Below are 13,678 nucleotides of genomic sequence, written 5' to 3' on the forward strand. Positions count from 1 at the left end.
CGACGAAGCACTTCGCTGCTGCAACCTCTCCGATGCCGTCTTCACGCCGACCGCGGACATCGTCCTCTCCGCCATCGCCGTAGGTGTCCTCCGTCGCCAAGTTAGGGCACGGAAGATCGAACTGCTCGGCCTCATCTTACACTCCGTCTAGCAGTTCTTAGTGTGGTAAATAAAACTTCCTCTTTTTACAGCACCATTGATCCTATGGATTTGTCACTTTCTACCACAAGCAGTTTCTGTTCACACAAGCTAGATCTCTCTCATACTGCATCTCATAACATGCCTAGTATATTCACTTGTGCTTCACAAAGTAGTTAGATTCCTCACTTGTACTGATCTGTGGATTCGTACAAATCTGGAACCAACTTCTTATCTATGAGTGAATGTCTTCGCACGATGAGGTCAATGTCTTCTAAACTGATTTATCTTCAAAATCTTCTAAGAATGCATATGACCTCTTCCCCTTCCCTCGCACCTTAATGCTGTCACAGGTACATGTCCGTGGGAGAATCCTTTGGTTCTCATAGTCTGCATTCATTTGCAGAATTCTTACAGCATCACATAAATTCGCCCGAAGCCAGTTCCTGTTGGTCTAGCAAACGAAAACCTTTGAAGCCTTTGAACGTCTTGAAGCCTTTCAAGTTAAAGTATATGGCTTCAGAGAAAGCAGCAAGGAAGGGTGGCAGAAAGCGTCGTGGTGAAACATCCAGAGATCTGCCAGATGAACTCTCAGAAATGTACAAGGCAGATCCTGAAGAGGATTACAGTCAGCGCAAGACCCGAATCCAATGGATTCAAAGATATTGGGCAGAACAATGGTTCAAATACAGATTTGTGACCCAGGAGTATGCTGAGAAAAACGCCATCAAGAGACCGTGGGGAGACATCCTATTCAAGAATCTTCTACCCAGGTCCAGAGATGAAGCCATTGCTCAAGGCTTCTATCCATGCATGGTCCGTGGACCACAGCCTGCTGATGCACACTCATCGTCACTGCTATGGTGTCGTGACGACAATCTGTTCAAGCGTAACTTCCAATTTTCTCAGAACTCGGCGAAGCAGAACAAGAAGACTTTTGGGTTAGACTTCAACCCTGGCCCCTCAGCACCAAGGGCAGATGGCACACGAGATGCTGAACCCAATGTCATCGGTCCTTTCGCCAACCTTGAAGGCCTCATCACCTACATCTTAGTTCAAGGGACTGCAGTGAATGAGCCTGCAGCTGACACTGAATCAGAAGAAGCTCCTGCAGCTCTGAAGACAAAGAAGCTGAAGAAGCCTAAAGCTTCAAAACCTGTCCCTTCACCAAAAGTCTCAAGGGCGAAGCCACTGGCAACTGCACCTCCTGAAGACAGTGTGCAGTCTGAAGACTTATCACGCGTCTCCAAGCCCCAGAAGGCCAAGATGCCTCTGCCTCACACTGGCCAAGAGCTAATAGCTGCTGCCATTCTGCGCAATGACGACATTGATCTGTCAAGTGATGAAGATCTTGCAGATGACGCTCTTGAGCAACTCATCAAGAGCAAAGAAGAAGCAGAAATCTTCAATGATCTGCCTCTCTTTGATGTCACCATCATCCACAACTTCATTTACGAGTGGTTTGACATGCCAAACATCAGCTTTGAAGATCTGCAGATACCCATTGGCCTCAGTGTCTCCTTCCAAGGCACCATTGCTTTAGAACTTGCTATTGCCCAGCGCATTGTTGAACTGAAGTAGAAGATTGACTATGAAAAGGCTCAGTTCAAGAAGCATATGGCCAAGCTCAGCGTGCAAGAAGTGAAGAACTTCAAGACAATGATGCACGAGCTCAAGGAAGCCTTTGTGAAGAAGCATGCAGAAGCTCAGGGTTCGCGTGAGCGCATGAAGACTCTGGCTGACAGATGTGTGCAAGCCTATAATGAGGCTGAGAAGCGCAAGGCACTTGGGCGTCCTGGCATCGACCCCAGGATGGCCGCAAAGAAGAAGAAGAAGCCTGCTACGGCTGAACCTGATGCACCAAGGCAAGAAGCAGTTCCGATTGTCTTCCCAACTAGACTGACTGGCTCGAAGCCAAAAAGCCGGTCAACAGCTTCAGAGCTCAAGAAGACAAGGACTGCTGAGGCTAAAGCCAGGAAGAGGAAACACTCTGAAGCCTCTCCTACTGCCCCCTCCAAGAAGAAGAGGAAGACCAAGAAAGCTCGGGCTGCTTCCATAGAGCCCTTGATAGTTGAACCCATTTCTATGGTCTATCCTGAAGCTGAACGACAACTGACAATTCATGGGCCTGCTTCCACAGAGGCTCATGAAGCTGAAGACATTCCAGCAGCTGATCCCATCGCTGCTGAAGACATTGGTCATCATGACAATGTAGTAGATGGTGCAGTCCTTCCTCAGTTTGAAAATAGCAAACTCATCAGCATTGGTCGTCCACTGACGCCAATTGCACAGGATGCTTCATGGGCGGATCGCCCACAAGAGGAAGAAGACTATGAGGCCCAGCCCACTCCAACTCCACAGGCGTCGTCTGCGTTCCGCAGGCTTCGCAAAGGTCCAAGGCCTCAAGTCTCTGCTGAAGACATTCCGGCTGCATCAGCCGCAGAAGAAGGAGTCCCACAAGATCCCACTCCCCTGTCCCACCAAGAAGCAGTTCTCCAGGAGAATGTGCTTGTGACCGACCCTCCAGCTAGTCAAGTGGAGGATGAAAATCGTGAGGCTGCCACAATCACCAATGAAGCTAATGTGGAGCCCTCCCCAACAAAGGGATCAGAAGACAGCGAAGCCACTGATCCTGCCACTTCTGTTCCTGAGTCTGCTGCCGGTCCTCAATTCGACTATCATGTTGAGCACAGGCCTCAGGTCCAGAAGCCAATCCCAAGACTGCCAAGGTTTCCAGGTCCTGCATCAGCACCTGGCTCCTTCAACATCAATGGCTTCAGGGCAAACAACACGTTCTTCAATAGCTCCAGGAACCCCTACTCAAGGGAAAGGATATCATCTGATCGGTTCTGGAGCTATCCTCAGCGAAGCTATTACTCTTGCATTCTTTAGAACCAAGGTCGCATCTTCCCACACAAGCGCCTTGACGTTGAAGCTATAGCTGGTCTGCCCTGTCTGGAAGAAGCTTTAGATTGCTTCAAGGAAGTTGGACTGCTGCCGTTCATTACTGACGAAGAGCATTGGAATGAAGAGCTGCTGCTTCAATTCTATGCCACACTTCACATCAGAGGGTACAGCAGAGATCCGAAGACTTGGGTCCTGGAGTGGATGACTGGCAACATTCATCATGAAGCCAATGCATTTGACATCATTGAGCTCACTGGCTTGCCCACTCCTGGCGATCTCTTCGAGCAAGGCTGTCAGCTGCATACTGAAGCTATTGAGAGCATCTTTCAGCGGCCAGAACCTGATATGAGTCAGATGCTCAGCATGATGAAGCCATTGCCCCAAGATGCTGCTTATCCCACAGAGTTCTTCGTTGAAGACCTTGAGTATCTGCCAAGAACCATCTATCACATCATCAGGCGAACTCTCTGGCCTATCAAAGGGCACTCTCCAAATGCCAAGCTTCAGGGTGCAATGAAGACTTTGGTCTTCTATATACTTCATGGAAAATGCTTCAATGCACAGGACTTCTTCATACGCCAACTTGCTGCATCAGGCATTGATCTGTTTGGTTTGAAGTTCTATGCCCCTTGGGTCATGCGGCTGATCAAGCTACACTCCGCCATCTCGTATCAGCCCTTAGCCCGCAACCATCGGATCTTCTTGCCTGACGTGGACATGTCTACTGAAGCCATATATTCCGAGCCTGCCAAGCAACCTCTAAGTCTTCAAAATGCAGAACATCAGAGTTTTACTCAGAACGTTGAAGGCGTTGAAGCAGTTTCTCGGGTGTATCCTTTGGCTGGCACTACACGTGCACCACACCCTGCTTCCACTGAAGCCACTGACAGTGCCACTGCTCCAAGACCCAAGAAGCGCACTCGTGTTCTCAACGACCGAGAGCTTCTTGTGGCTCTACGTCAGAAACAAGATAGGCATCATGACTGGCTGAAGCGTCAGATGAAAAGCCTCTTGGTGGAAGTTAATCGCGTTCGCAATCTTGCCACCAAGAATGCTTTCGTTGCCCATGAAACCTGTCGCCGCACATGGAAAGGGCTCACGATGATGTGTTCTGAAGCTGATCTTCAAGAGGATGGCTTCACTGAGAGATTCAAGTTTGACTCCACACCTCCTCGAAGGGCTGTGCTGCTAGGAACTCCATCCCTTGAAGACTCTGAGTTCTCTTCCTCTGCTGCCACAGTGACTGCCAGAATTATTGAGGAAGAAGACGATGCTACTTCACCGCCACCTCCTTCAGCACCTCCAAGCTCTTCTGCACCACCAAACAACACCAACAACCCTGCTACTTCACCTACTCCTCATGGGAACGAGTAGAGGCTCTATGTCTTCAAACCTTTTTGGTCATTACTGACAAAAGGGGGAGAAGCATATGAGATTGATAGTCTTCAAGCGGGTCCATATGGGCGGGTGCTTTATATTTTGCTTCGTGCTTACAACTCTCGTTTTTGCTACATTTGGTTTTTATGAGTTGTAACACTTAAACTAGATGGTCGTCTGCTACTTATTTGCCACCTTGTTTTGCGAAGATAAATTCCGCATGTGCGACGATAAATTCTGCACTTAGCTCATTCTGCAGACGTCCATTTTCCATTATGCATGTCATTATCTTCATATACTTTCACATGCATAGTGGATTGTCATCATAAGTTGAAGTGGATCTCCACAAGTACAACCTGCCATGTGCATTTGCACTCCAAAAGCAAATTAACTTATATGCACATCTTCAGGGGGAGCCCTTGCAACTTATGAAGACAATTCCTTATCCTTTACAATTTCACATATTATATTCCCCGTTGAAAACTTCAACTAGTTTGTCATCAATCACCAAAAAGGGGGAGATTGTAAGTGCATCTAGAGCCACCCCTAGTTGGTTTTGGAGTATTGACGACAAACCTAGTTGAGGGACTAATGTGTTTGTCAGAATTGCAGGATAACATAGGTAGAAGTCCCTCATTGATTCGGTTTTACTACCAGAGATGACCCCTAAAAATGTATGAAGACATTGAAGTCAAAGGTGGTATATGAAGATATTCACATTGAAGACTATGACAAGAGAAGACACTATATGAAGCCTATGGAGCTCGAAGACTTAGATCTTTCATAGTTCTTTTTCTTTTGTGTTGAGTCATAGGAACCACTGTACTGTTAAGTGGGGTCCAAGAGAACCAGTCAGAATGACTGAAGTGATGCCTAAACCAAAAACCTATGTCTTCGAGTGAAGACTATGAGAGCGAATCTTGTCCAGAGTCGGACAAGTCAGCTTTGCTTGTAGCCCAAGTAAAGTTGCCGTGTGAGTTTGAAATCTGACCATTGGAACACGTGTCAGTTCCTTAGTGACCTAGGGTCATTTCGGACAAATCAGGTCGGGTTGCCAAGTGGCTAGAAATAGCCCACCCCCTACAACCATAAACGGTTGGCTGCTCAGATTGAATGTACGGCTTTTGTCGTTTGAGAGCAACCCACCTCGAAGCCTTTGAGAGAGAATTCCTTGCGAGGATAAAGCCCTAACCACCAGAGCCAAAGAGAATTAGGCATCACTTAAGTCTTCTTGTCTGTGTGATCTGAAGACTTATTACACTTGAGGACTGTGCATCCTCCAGCCAGTTAGGCGTCGCGTTCTGAGCATCCAAGAGACATTGTGGATTGCCGGTGAACGAAGTCTGTGAAGGTTTGGGAGTCTACCTTAAAGACTTACCAGAGTGATTGGGCGAGGTCTATGTGACCTTAGCTCAAGGAGAATACGGTGAGGACTGGGTGTCCTGAGCTGCGTGTTCAGGACTAGGTGTCCGGGACTGTGTGTCCTAAGGTTTAAATACCTAGCCGCTCCAACCAGACGTACAGTTGTCACAGCAACTGGAACTGGTCCAACAAATCATTGTCTTCAACGAGTCACTGGTTTCATCTTCACTTCCCTTTACTTACTGTTACTCCTTGTGAAGTCATTGTATGTTTGCACTATCATTTGTCTTCACTGAGTGACTGCGTGTTCTGTTTGGCTTCACTATATCTTCCTACCTGATCCTTACTACCTAGCTGCTATTAGTCTTTGTGTTTTCACTTCATTGAATACTTGACTATGGTTTGCCTAGTGTAGTCTACCTTCCGCTGCATGGTAATAAGTTTAATTTTATCGTTTGTCTTCAAAACTTCTATGTTCTGAAGACTTCCATAAAAATCTCCTATTCACCCCCCCTCTAGTCGATATAACGCACTTTCAATACCCAAAAAAAATAAACAAATCTAACTTATTTAATGGGGAGTCCTACATGTCATCTACTACTAGACTAGCACTAATCTACTCCTAAGCCAAACTAACCTAAATACTAATTAATAGGACACACACCCACGCACACACACAACCCACTCGGCCATGGCCTTGGCCATGGCCAGCCGCAAGCAACAGTGAGCAGCGTAGCAGTAGGGTAGCAACAACATAACAACAACAGCGGCTTGCATCAGCAGCAGTAGCATAGTAGCGCAGCCAGGAGATCAGCAGAACCCACCAGCAGCGCGAGCAGCACACACGCGGGTGTGGGCTCGCACGCACACACAGGGCACGGCCGGCGAGCGAGTGGCATGCGCACAAGGCACAACCAAGGCACGGTCGGCGAGCAGAGGGCAAGCGTGGCGCGCAACGACGACAGTAGAAACAGTAGAGTAGCGCAAGGAGCAGCAGGCGCGCGTACGCGGACACTGAGCTTCTGTCATGGCGGCCGTCAGCTCGTACAGGAAACTATGGCGACGGATCGAGATCGTGGTGAGGGGGGTTCGGAGGAGGAGCTCACCGCGAGTTCGGTGGCATGCTCATGGAGGGTCGAGGTGGACCGGAACGATGGCAATCGATGACGGTCGCCGGCGATGTACGCGTTGAAGATGATGGTGATGGCGAACGTACGGGCCGTCCCAGCTCGATTCGGTGCTCGGGATGGATGAAGACAACAGATGCGGATCTCCTAGACGTCTTCCCACGCGAAGACGACGACGGTGGGCGTGGGGACGGGGAGGTCCGTGGCGGCGGCGGCTCTGTTGCACGCGGGAGAGAGGAGGGGTGATGTCTACTATGCAACCTTCTTCTTATAGACGTTGTTGGGCCTCCAAGTGTAGAGGTTTGTAGGACAGTAGCAAATTTCCCTCAAGTGGATGACCTAAGGTTTATCAATCCGTGGGAGGCGTAGGTTGAAGATGGTCTCTCTCAAACAACATTGTAACCAAATAACAAAGAGTCTCTTGTGTCCCTGATACGTCTCCAATGTATATAATTTTTGATTGCTCCATGCTATATTATCTACTGTTTTGGACTATATTGGGCTTTATTTTCCACTTTTATATTATTTTTGGGACTAACCTATTAACCAGAGGCCTAGCCCAGAATTGCTATTTTTTTGCCTATTTCAGTGTTTCAGAGAAACAGAATATCAAACGGAGTCCAAACGGAATGAAACCTTCGGGAACGTGATTTTCTCATCAGATAAGATCCAGGAGACTTGGACCCTCTGTCAAGAAAGCCACGAGGCGGCCACGAGGGTGGAGGGCGCCCCCCTAGGGCGCGCCCCCTGCCTCGTGGGACCCTCGAAGTTCCACCGACGTACTTTTTCCTCCCATATATATCCACGTATCCCCAAACGACCAGAATAGGAGCCAAAAACCTAATTCCACGGCCGCAACTTTCTGTATCCATGAGATCCCATCTTGGGGCCTGTTCCGGAGCTCCGCCGGAGGGGGCATCGATCACGGAGGGCTTTTACATCATCATCCAAGCCCCTCCGATGAAGTGTGAGTAGTTTACTTCAGACCTACGGGTCCATAGTTAGTAGCTAGATGGCTTCTTCTCTCTTTTTGGATCTCAATACAATGTCCCCCTCTCTTGTGGAGATCTATTCAATGTAATCTTCTTTTTGCGGTGTGTTTATTGAGATCGATGAATTGTGGGTTTATGATCCAGTCTATCTATGAATAATATTTGAATCTTCTCTGAATTCTTTTATGTATGATTGGTTATCTTTGCAAGTCTCTTCGAATTATCAGTTTGGTTTGGCCTACTAGATTGGTTGTTCTTGCCATGGGAGAAGTGCTTAGCTTTGGGTTCGATCTTGCGGTGTCCTTTCCTAGTGACAGAAGGGGCAGCAAGGCACGTATTGTATCGTTGCCATCGAGGATAACAAGATGGGTTTTTTTATCATATTGCATGAAACTATCCCTCTACATCATGTCATCTTGCTTAAGGCGTTACTCTGTTTTTAACTTAATACTCTAAATGCATGCTGGATAGCGGTTGATGAGTGGAGTAATAGTAGTAGATGCAGAATCATTTCGGTCTACTTGTCTCGGATGTGATGCCTATATACATGATCATACCTAGACATTCTCATAACTATGCTCAATTCTGTCAATTGCTCAACAGTAATTTGTTCACCCACCGTAGAATACTTATGCTCTTGAGAGAAGCCACTAGTGAAACCTATGGCCCCCGGGTCTCTTTCTCATCATATCAATCTCCATTACTTTATTATTGCTTTGCTTTTACTTTTTACTTTGCATCTTTATACCAAAAATACCAAAAATATTATTTATCATCTCTATCAGATCTCACTTTCGTAAGTGACCGTGAAGGGATTGACAACCCCTAAGCGCGTTGGTTGCGTTGAGCTATTGTTTTTGCGTAGGTACGAGGGACTCGCGCGTAGCCTCCTACTGGATTGATACCTTGGTTCTCAAAAACTGAGGGAAATACTTACGCTACTTTGCTGCATCATCCTCTCCTCTTTGGGGAAATCCAACGCAGTGCTCAAGAGGTAGCAAGAAGAATTTCTGGCACCGTTGCCGGGGAGTCTGCGCTAAAGTCAACATACCAAGTACCCATCACAATCCCTATCTCCCGCATTACATTATTTGCCATTTGCCTCTCGTTTTCCTCTCCCCCACTTCACCCTTGCCATTTTATTCGCCCTCTCTCTCTCCTTCCTCCCTCTCTATTTGCCTGTTTTGCCCGTTTGCTTTTTGTTTGCTCGTGTGTTGGATTGCTTGTTTGTCGCGATGGCTCAAGATAATACTAAATTGTGTGACTTCACCAATACCAACAATAATGATTTCCTTAGCACTCCGATTGCTCCTCTTACTGATGCTGAATCTTGTGAAATTAATACTGCTTTGCTGAATCTTGTCATGAAAGATCTGTTCTCCGGCCTTCCTAGTGAAGATGTCGCTACCCATCTTAATAGCTTCGTTGATTTGTGTGACATGCAAAAGAAGAAAGATGTCGATAATGATATTGTTAAATTGAAGCTATTTCCTTTTTCTCATAGAGATCGTGCTAAAGCTTAGTTTTCATCTTTGCCTAAAAATAGTATTGATTCATGGAACAAGTGCAAAGATGCTTTTATCTCTAAGTATTTTCCTCCCGCTAAGATCACCTCTCTTAGAAACGATATTATGAACTTTAAGCAACTTGATCATGAACATGTTGCACAAGCTTGGGAGAGAATGAAATTAATGATACGTAATTGCCCTACTCATGGTTTAAATTTGTGGATGATTGTTCAAAAAATTTATGCCGGATTGAATTTTGCTTCTAGAAATCTTTTAGATTCGGCCGCAGGAGGCACTTTTATGGATATCACTTTAGGAGAAGCTACTAAACTCCTAGATAATATTATGGTTAATTATTCTCAATGGCACACTGAAAGATCTACTAATAAAAAGGTGCATGTGATAGAAGAAATTAATGTTTTGAGTGGAAAGATGGATGGACTTGTGAAATTATTTGCTAATAAGAGTGTTTCTTCTGATCCTAATGATATTCCCTTCTCTACTTTGATTGAGAATAATAATGAATCTATGGATGTGAATTTTGTTGGTAGGAACAATTTTGGTAACAACGCGTATAGAGGAAATTTTAATCCTAGGCCTTATCCTAGTAATTCCTCTAATAATTATGGTAATTCCTACAACAATTCTTATGGAAATTATAATAAGATGCCCTCTGATTTTGAATCTAATATTAAAGAATTTGTTACTTCGCAAAAGAATTTTAATGCTATGATTGAAGAAAATTTGCTTAAGATTGATGATTTGGCTAGGAACGTTGATAGAATTTCTCTTGATGTTGATTCTTTGAAACTTAGATCTATTCCACCTAACCATGATATCAATGAGTCTCTCAAAGCTATGAGAATTTCCATTGATGAGTGCAAAGAAAGAACCGCTAGGATGTGTTCTAAGAAAGATGCCTTTATAAAAGCGTGTTCTTCTAGTTCCTATGAAAATAATGATGAATATCTAAAAGTTATTGATGTGTCCCCTATTAAATCTTTGTTTTTCAATATGAATCTTGATAATGATGGGACTGAATATGATCCACCTTTACCTAGAAGGCGTTCTAAGAATTCAGAATTTGTTGATCTTGATGCTAAATTTGATAAAAGTGGGATTGAAGAAATTAAAACCCTAGATGTTGCTAAACCCACTATATTGGATTTCAAGAAATTTAATTCTGAAAATTTCTCTTTAATTGATTGTATTTCCTTGTTGCAATCCGTGCTAAAATCTCCTCACGCTTATAGTCAAAATAAAGTGTTTACTAAACATATCGTTGATGCCTTGATGCGATCTTATGAAGAAAAACTTGAATTGGAAGTTTCTATCACAAGAAAAATTTATGATGAGTGGGAACCTAATATTAAAATTAAAATTTAAAATTATGAGTTTTATGCTTTGTGTGATTTGGGTGCTAGTGTCTCTACTATTCCCAAAACTTTGTGTGATTTGCTAGATTTCCGTGATTTTGATGATTGCTCTCTAAACTTGCATCTTGCGGATTCCACTATTAAGAAACCTATGGTAAGAATTAATTATGTTCTTATTGTTGCAAATAGGAATTATGTGCCCGTAGATTTTATCGTTCTTGATGTAGATTGCAATCCTTCTTGCCCTATTATTCTCGGTAGACCTTTCCTTAGAACGGTTGGTGCAATTATTGATATGAAGGAAGGGAATATTAGATTTCAATTTCCATTAAAAAAGGGCATGAAACACTTCCCTAGAAATAAAGTAAAATTACCATATGAATCTATCATGAGAGCCACTAATGGATTGCCTACCAAAGATGGCAATACCTAGATCTATTCTTGCTTGTTATGCCTAGCTAGGGGCGTTAAACGATAGCGCTTGTTGGGAGGCAACCCAATTTTATTGTTATTCCTTGCTTTTTGCTCCTGTTTATTAATAAATAAATTATTTAGCCTCTGTTTTGGTTGTGTTTTTTGTGTTTAATTAGTGTTTGTGCCAAGTAGAACCGTTGGGAAGACTTGGGGAAAGTCTTGTTGAACTTGCTGTAAAACACAGAAACTTTAGCGCTTACGAGAACTGCTGTCATTTTTATTTGGAGAGTGATATTTAGTTAATTGTTTTTTCATATTAATTGATAGATAAATTCCCCACGTCCAGCAATTTATTTTAGAATTTTTGGGGTTCCAGATCTTGCTCTAGCTACAGATTACTACAGATTGTTCTGTTTTTGACAGTTTCTGTTTTTTGTGTGTTGTTTGCTTATTTTGATGAATCTATGGCTAGTAAAATAGTTTATAAACCATAGAGAAGTTGGAATACAGTAGGTATAACACCAATATAAACAAAGAATGAGTTCATTACAGTAAGTTGAAGTGGTCTTTTCTTTTCTTTCGCTAACGGAGCTCACCAGTTTTCTACTTTAAGTTTTGTGTTGTGAAGTTTTCAAGTTTTGGGTAAAGATTTGATGGATTATGGAACAAGGAGTGGCAAGAGCCTAAGCTTGGGGATTCCCATGGCACCACCAAGATAATCTAAGGACACCTAAAATCCAAAGCTTTGGGATGCCCCGGAAGGCATCCCCTCTTTTTCGTCTACTTCTATCGGTAACTTTACTTGGAGCTATATTTTTATTCACCACATGATATGTGTTTTGTTTGGAGCGTCTTTTATTATTTGAGTCTTTGATTTTTAGTCTACCACAATCATCCTTGCTGTACACACCTTTTGAGAGAGCGATACATGATTTAGAATTTGATAGAATACTCTATGTGCTTCACTTATATCTTTTGAGCTTTATAGTTTTGCTCTAGTGCTTCACTTATATCTTTTAGAGCATGGTGGTGGATTTGTTTTATAGAAACTATTGTTCTCTCATGCTTCACTTATATTATTTTGAGAGTATTAATAGCATGGTAATTTTCTTAAAATCCTAATATGCTTGGTATGCAAGACTAATAATAAAACTTTCGTATGAGTGTGTTGAATACTAAGAAAAGTTTGATGCTTGATGATTGTTTTGAGATATGGAGGTAATAATATCAAAGTCATGCTAGTTGAGTAGTTGTGAAATTGAGAAATACTTGTGTTGAAGTTTGCAAGTCCCGTAGCATGCACGTATGATAAACGTTATGCAACAAATTTGAAACATGAGGTGTTATTTGATTGTCTTCCTTATGAGTGGCGGTCGGGGACGAGCGATGGTCTTTTCCTACCAATCTATCCCCCTAGGAGCATGCGCGTAGTGCCGAGGTTTTTGATGACTTGTACATTTTTGAAATAAGTATGTGAGTTCTTTATGACTAATGTTGAGTCCATGGATTATACACACTCTCACCTTTCCATCCTTGCTAGCCTCTTCTGTACCGTGCATTGCCCTTTCTCACATTGAGAGTCGGTGCAAACTTCGCCGGTGCATCCAAACCCCGTGATATGATACGCTCTTTCACACATAAACCTCCTTATATCTTCCTCAAAACAGCCACCATACCTACCTATGATGGCATTTCCATAGCCATTCCGAGATATATTGCCATGCAAATTTCCATCATTTCGTTCATCATGACACATTCATCATTGTCATATTGCTTAGCATGATCATGTAGTTGACATAGTATTTGTGGCAAATCCACCGTTCATAATTCTTTCATACATGTCACTCTTGGATCATTGCATATCCCGTTACACCACCGGAGGCATTGATATAGAGTCATCTTTGTTCTAGTATTGAGTTATAATCATTGAGTTGTAAATAAATAGAAGTGTGATGATCATCATTATTAGAGCATTGTCCCAAGTGAGGAATATAATAAAAGAAAGGCCATAAAAAAAGAGAAGGCCCAAAAAAAGAGAAAGGCCATAAAAAAGAAAAGGCCCAAAAAAATGAGAGAAAAAGAGAGAAGGGACAATGTTACTATCCATTTACCACACTTGTGCTTCAAAGTAGCACCATGATCTTCATAGTAGAGAGTCTCTCATGTTAACACTTTCATATACTAGTGGGAATTTTTCATTATAGAACTTTTTTCATTATAGAATTTTTCATTATATACTATCAATGGGCCTCCTCAAGTGCCCTAGGTCTTCGTGAGCAAGCAAGTTGGATGCACACCCACTAGTTTCTTTTGTTGAGCTTTCATATATTTATAGCTCTAGTGCATCCGTTGCATGGCAATCCCTACTCCTTGCATTAACATCAAATCGGTGGGCATCTCCATAGCCCATTGATTAGCCTCGTTGATGTGAGACTTTCTCCTTTTTTGTCTTCTCCACACAACCCCCCTCATTATAT

Source organism: Triticum urartu, chromosome 7, assembly GCF_003073215.2.
Source record: "Triticum urartu cultivar G1812 chromosome 7, Tu2.1, whole genome shotgun sequence".
Lineage (NCBI taxonomy): Eukaryota > Viridiplantae > Streptophyta > Magnoliopsida > Poales > Poaceae > Triticum > Triticum urartu.